The following is a 6,799-nucleotide window of genomic DNA, read 5'->3' on the forward strand; positions in this document are numbered from 1 at the left end:
ATTGTATGTTGGCAAGAGTCAAAACAAGTGAGGAAATGAGATATCAAGATGGCCTATGTATAAACAAAATGCAACTGTTGCTCATTATTGTCTGTAACAAAAGGTATAAATGCTTGCTGTAATTGTTTACCTGTTGAGAGACCTGCTTAGCTCTCTCCCTCTGCGCAATTGTGAGAGTTAATAAAGCATCTGACTTGCTATACCTAAACAAATAATGAGAACTCTGTTTTTCTCCGACACTCTCGAAGAGGTGGAGTACATGCAGCGCTGCAACCACAGATATACAGCACTGCAAATGCCTTGCCAGTGTGGACGGAGAGTGAGTTACAGCACTGGGGGCAGCTTTACAGCGCTGCAACTCACAAGTGTAGCCAAGGCCTTAGCCTCACAAAGTAGAGGAACCAGGGATTTTGCTAATCTCCTCTAATGAGCCAATCTGCCACACCTAGGCCTCTCTACCCTAGAAAATTAGATCCGTTTAACTACATCCGTCAGGGGTGTGAAAAATCTCTTGGGGCATTTTAAGTGCAGATACACCCATAGATGGGCTGTTTTTCTATAGGTAAGTGCCACTCCCTGGAGGAACCGCACTCATTTCTCTATTTATTGTCACAGCTTCATGCAAAGGAATTTGTTCAAAAAAATCACATCCTGGTAGCATTGGAGCAACAGATTAATTTTACTGACACAGAGCAAATTTCCAACTCTCTTGAGCAGGCAGGCCTCTTCTGTGTCTAAAGCACTGGCATACTCCTCCAATGGGGTGGAGGGACAGAAACAATACCATGTGCCTGAGCTGCCCAATGACAAATAACCAAGACTGTACCAGTTGGTATTGCAAAGGGAGCCCTAATCAGGAACCTGGAGCTTCCCTGGCAGGGAACAATTCTAATGCAAACATGATGGTGTAATCCCGGGCAGTGGCGGATTAGCCACTGGGCCAACCTGGCCAATTGGGGGCCCCCAGAAAAATGGGCACCCCAACCCCACTCCACTTGCCCGCCACTCCTGCCGGGGAATGGGGTCAGGGCAGAGGGGCTTGCCCTGCTCCGCCCCACCACTCCTGTTGGGGAGCAGGGGAAGCCCTTGTGCCCCAACCCTACTGCCTGGCAGGAGTGCAGGGAAGAAGGCCAGGGGGACTGCAGGTGGAAGGGATGGGGAGGGGCCCCCACTTGTTCTGCCCCGGGCCCCCACAAACCCTAGCAACAGGCTAAGTCCAAGGAGCTCAACCTCTGACTGTGGTTATTCCGCAGGCCGAACAGAAGGCCAAATCCACCAGGACAATTACTCTCTGCTAATTAGCCACCCAGCTCTGAGACTATTGAAATATCTGAATTTCCCTGATTGCTCCAAAGAGAAGAGTGCCGCTGGCTCAGCCCAGCACCATCATCACTAGAGGAGAGGGGGTGGAAACCCCTGGGAGAAACCCACTCTGACACTCTCATGCCCAGGGCCCCACGCTCCTCAGGTGAGCCTGCCAGCTTCCATCCAGCAAGGGGAACAGACACCTGAGTGGTGCTCTTCTCCACACATCACACGTGGAGAGCTCTGAGTCACTCACTCCCCAGGGAATTCGCCACCTCGTTCTGCCCAGCGGAGACCAACACTCACTTCCCACATCCAGTGTAATAGTAACACCTAGCTCTTCTGTAGCGCTTTTACAAAGGGGGTATCATTAGCTCCGCCTCTCAGGTGGGGAAACTGAGGCAAAGAGCGGCTACAGCGACTTGTCAAAGGTCGCCCAATGGCAGAGGAGCGGTAGATCAGCGCTCTCTATCCACTAGGCCATACTACCTCTCACAGGAGGCAGAATGCAGGTACCTCCAAGTAGCTTGCACGGTTCCAACCAGCACACACTCACTTTCCTTCCCTGGCTCTGCCAGGCACCTCCTGGCATGTCGCCCTGCTCCCTACTGGGGTTGGGCCCTGCTGGGTTCCCTGCTCTCTACTAGATTTGACTGTGCCATCAACAGGTCCCATCAGCTGACCAGTCACTGCTCTGGCAGGCTGCTTGCGAGTGTCCTGACCCCAGTCACATTCCTCTTAGCCTCTCACCATGCTCAGAACTGGCCATAGGTCCCCATCAGTTGCTTTACCTGCCTCTCACCATCTCCACAATCTCCATCCCTCCCTGCTGCACTCTCCCTTCCCAAGGGCTCGGAGAGACACCACGTGCTGGGAAGAAAGCAGGGCTGGCTCCGCACCATCACATCAGGCTAGTGGTGAAGCTTTAGGGCTCCTTCCTGAACGGTTTTCCCCCAGCCTGTGGCTCCCTGACCCATATTCCTGTGGCTAGCGTTTGACAAGGGCTGCAGAGTCAGTCTGGCTCCAGGCCTTTGCTGTAGACACACAGTTTGTGATGTGGTATGCAAAGCTTCCGATCAGCGCCACTGCCTCTGATGACGTATGGCCCCATCCTGCTCCTGTGGAAGCCAACGGGAACTCCAAGGGGAGCAGCGTCAGGCCAACGCTGAGTGAGTCTGACAATCCCACCTGTAAACCACAATCCCCTATGATGTGTGTGACGACTGTCGCCACCTTGGCTGCCCCCCGGGACCACCAGAGCTAACCGCCCCACTCCTGGCAGCTTGCTCTGTAGCTGGGGCTGGAGTAGACTCGCACCTGCTGCGGATCGGGCACCCTCTGCCCCTGTGTGCACTAACTACTTTCCTTTGGCCTATGAAGTCATAGACACCCCTATAGCATTCCTAGAGTGGAAGGATTCTATTACAGAGATGTCCCTGTGGAGAAAGGAAAATACTTGCCCTGTATCTGGTCTCTGCAGGTGAGCAACTTAAAAGGACCCACATCCTCCCACCCACCTCCTTCCCTGCTCACCCTGAGAGTGGCTCCTTTAGCTGCTGGTCCATGTGCATTCTCCTTTGGTCAGGCAGGAACTGCGAGTTGCATGTGCCTGGGACTGTTGTGCCAAGCGCCAAGCACCAGCACCATCTCACCTGGGGCCTGGTCCAGCAGGGTCAAGTGCCCTCCTCACTGCATTGGGTCCTGCTTGTGCTTCTCCATGTTGCAGTAAAGCCCATGACACAGAGGAGGGGAATCTGTTCTAAACCTGTGAATCCCGCAGGACCAGCCCGGGCTGGCCAGGAACTTTGGGAGCCAGGGAGGGGTTTCAATGCCTAGTTTCAGAGAAGTTGGAGGGTTACCCCAGGGCTGAGTTGCTAAGGTTTGTAACGTGCTCACAGCTCAGATCCTTAGTCCCGCTTGGGATGGGACAGCCTCTGAAAGGGCCATTGGCGCCGGCTCCAAATCTGGTGAGTCTGCCAGAGCCATACCATGCTCTGCCTCTCCCCCACCTCACCTGAGAGTCCCTGGGCATGTTAATGTGCCCCACGTGAGGGAGGGGGAAGCTGTTCCCACTGCCACAGGGAGGAGCTGAGGCCGCCCACATTGTTAAAATGGCCTCTAATTTGGCACCTTGATTTTTATGTTCAGGTACCTAGATTCCTAGTGAACGAGCTCCCACTCAGCCCAGGCCTGAGGCACAAAAAGCTGGACACCCAAAGTGAGAGATCACTTGTGACAATTTGGACCTAAGTGACTTAGCCAAGGTCAGACAGTGAATCCGGGCAGGGCTGGAAATAGACTTCAGGACTCCTGCGCCCAGATCTAACCATTAGCCACCCTGGCCACCAAGTCCCTGCCCCAAGGAGCTGAACAGATACAAGAGCCAGGGGAGGGAGGGATAGAACATACCCCGTGTCCACTGAGCACGTCCTTTCTTACTCATCCGCTAATGGAGCAGCCCAGGAGGTGTTGTAATGCTTGTAGGTGTGGGTGCTTTCCCAGGCAACACTCGCAGGACAGGGTTCAATTATCATTGACAAATACAGCTGACGAGATGCTGGCATGTCCCTGGGAAGGGAGGGGCGGCAGAAGGCTGTCAGTCTGGCACTGCGTAGTGCTGGCTGGCCATCTAGTACAGGCCCAGACAACATCTGGGGCCAAGGTTCCTGGCGGAGGTTCCAGGAGGTGCCTGCCCTTGGTGCTTGCAAAGCCTACGCACTTACAACACCTCAAAGCAAGGATGGGCTGGTGCTTATGGGATGGGGCTGTGAGTCAGATCTTGCCTCCAGCTCAGCTACAGACCTTGGGCAAGTCAATTCCTCTCTGTGCATGGCGACCCCATCTGTAACTGGGGCAGATAATACCCACCCGCCTGAGCGACGGTCCTGGCTGGGCACAGCCAGAGCCCTGGGCCGTCGTCAGGGCTGTGTGGCAAGGAAGTGGGTTGCTAAGGCATGGTCAGTGCCTGGGGAGATGGGGTGTGGTTTCTGTGCCTGCCTTGCTCTGCCAGCTACTGATGCCAGCCGGGCACAGTGGTGGATGCCGTAGGAATAACGGAGAGGGGCTGGTTAGATTTGATTACAGTGAGTCTAGACAGGGCCGGCTCCAGGCACCAGCCCACCAAGCTTGTGCTTGGGGTGGCACCTGGAGGGGGGCGACGCGGTGCTCCGGCCACCGGGGAGAGCGGGGCCACGGCGGGGCTCACCGCCCTCCCCCCGGGGCTCCGGCCGCCCTCCCCTGCCGCGCTGGGGGTGGGGGCGGCCAGAGGCTTTTTTGCCTGGGGCGGCAAAAAAGCCAGAGCCGGCCCTGAGTCTAGGAGCCATGGTGAGTAAAGACTGTGGCTCACGTTGACGTTGGCCAGGCACCCTCCACAACTGCTTGAGGACTTACGGTATCACCAGGTGTCAGCGTCCCCTGCCAATCAACCTCTCTGCTACCTCCCCCAGGAGGAGCTCCTCTCCGCCAGCTTGCCTCCAGGCCCCAGTAGGGGAGAAAAGTGGGGGATCCCAGTGCCAGCTCCACCTGGGGCTGGTGCTAGGGTGGAGCTGGATTTCATCAGGCTGATGGTGACACTGGAGCCTCACCCTTCTGCCCAGCTCTGCTCCTGGCTGCACAGAGCTGCTGAGCAGAGGAGGGAAAAGGACTGAGAGGCATCACAGGGACGGAGCAGCCACCCAGGCCCATGCAACAGAGCACTGCAATTCCTGCCCATCTTCTGGGGCCTGCAGGTGTGTCAGCAGCACCAGAGAGCTCAGCATTCCTAGCCATGCCCAGCATCCGGAGAGTACCCTCCTCCTCTCTGGCACTAGTGCTGCTCCTGTCCTGTGGGCCTGCTGCAGCTGGCCTGCCACACCCAGCCCCAAGGTCCCTCCCTGCTAGAGGTGGCTGGGGTGACAGCTGGCTGGGATTCTAGAGGCCAGGGCTGGTTTCTTTAGCAGAGACCTGCCCGCAGCTGTCGCCAGCCGCTCGCCCCCTCTGAGGAAGGCATCACTGATGCCTTCCAGGAGGGGGCCAGGTATAAGGATAAGGCCTTTTCCTGTAGCCATATTCTAAAGCCTAAAGCCTTTGTCTGCAGCCATATTAGGAGAGCAGCAGCCATTAGCTAAGGCCTTGTCTACACTGCCACTTTACAGCGCTGCAACTGTCTCACTCAGGGGTGTGAAAAAACACCCCCCTGAATGCTGCAAGTTTCAGAACTGTAAAGTGGCAGTTCACAGTGCACAGGCGCTGGTAGCTACTCCCCTCGTGGGGGTGGGTTTTTTACAGTGCTGGGACTACACAGTCACATTAAGGACAGCACTTTAACGTGGCTAGTGAAGACATACCATGAGAAGCAGGAAGTCACATCTTCACATTCCATCTAAATTACATTAAAACAATGTAGTATCAGGCTGTAAAAAGGAGATCCTGTCCTAATAGTACCCACTATTACCAGCTAAAGAAACAGATCTTAAGATGGTTAAAGAAAACTTAGTTTGACAGCATTCTGTCTGGCAAGAAATCACTTATCAATAGTTGTGGTTGTGAAATCCTCATTTCTTTATTGTTTTATCTTTATGGTCACTTCTCTGTTGTTTGTCTGTATGATCTTGTCTGGTTCTTTGATAGATTCTGTCTGTTACATAATTAATTTTGCTAGGTATAAATTAATTAAGATGGTGAGATAGGATTGGTTAGAGAATTTTGTTAAAATATGTTAGGATTGGTTAGTAAAATTTTAGTATAATGATTGCTTAAGGTATAGCTAAGCATGACTCAATTTTCACTATATAAACTGAGATCCAAACGGAAGTTCTTCGGGAACCAACTCCAGGACACAGCCCTAAGACCAGAGCTTCCAGACCTCAACACTCTGCCAATGATACCATGCAGATGGACTGGATCCTGACTGGCCATCAGGAAAAGTTCATCTGTCTTATTGGAAGTGGTGAGCACTGTATGTGTAGCTTGTGCATTCTGTTTTTTGGTGATTATTAATAAATAGAGGGTAAGTAGGATATTACTGTGTAAGGTAAAGGAGTGTAAGGTTATGCCTGAGCCCATGGAAGGGTAAGGGTGTGTGTCTAAATTAAGAGGAATAGCCTGTATTTGCATAGCCACGCGTACTCTGCCTAGGGGATCAGCAGCTAGTACAAGGGATGTTAAGAAAAAGAGAACGTGTGTGTAAATATATTGTGTAAATATGTGAGGTTTTAAGGTAGGGTTACCATATCTAACAAATAAAAAAAGAGGACCCTCCACGGGCCCTGGCCCCGCCCATTTCCCCACCCCCGCCTCTGCCCCAACTCTGCCCCCTCCTCCCTCCCACTCCCAGCCACGCGGAAAGGGCTTCCCAAGCGCTACCGGCTTCACGGTTTGCCGGGCAGCCTCCAGACCCTGCGCCCCTGGCTGGGCGCTTCCCCTCCCGGGCTCCAGCTGCGCTGGGGAAGCGCTGGCCGGGGGCGCAGGGTCTGGGGGCTGCCCAGCAAACCGTGAAGCCGGTAGCGCTTGGGCT

This window comes from Trachemys scripta, chromosome 10 (assembly GCF_013100865.1).
Source record: "Trachemys scripta elegans isolate TJP31775 chromosome 10, CAS_Tse_1.0, whole genome shotgun sequence".
NCBI lineage: Eukaryota > Metazoa > Chordata > Testudines > Emydidae > Trachemys > Trachemys scripta.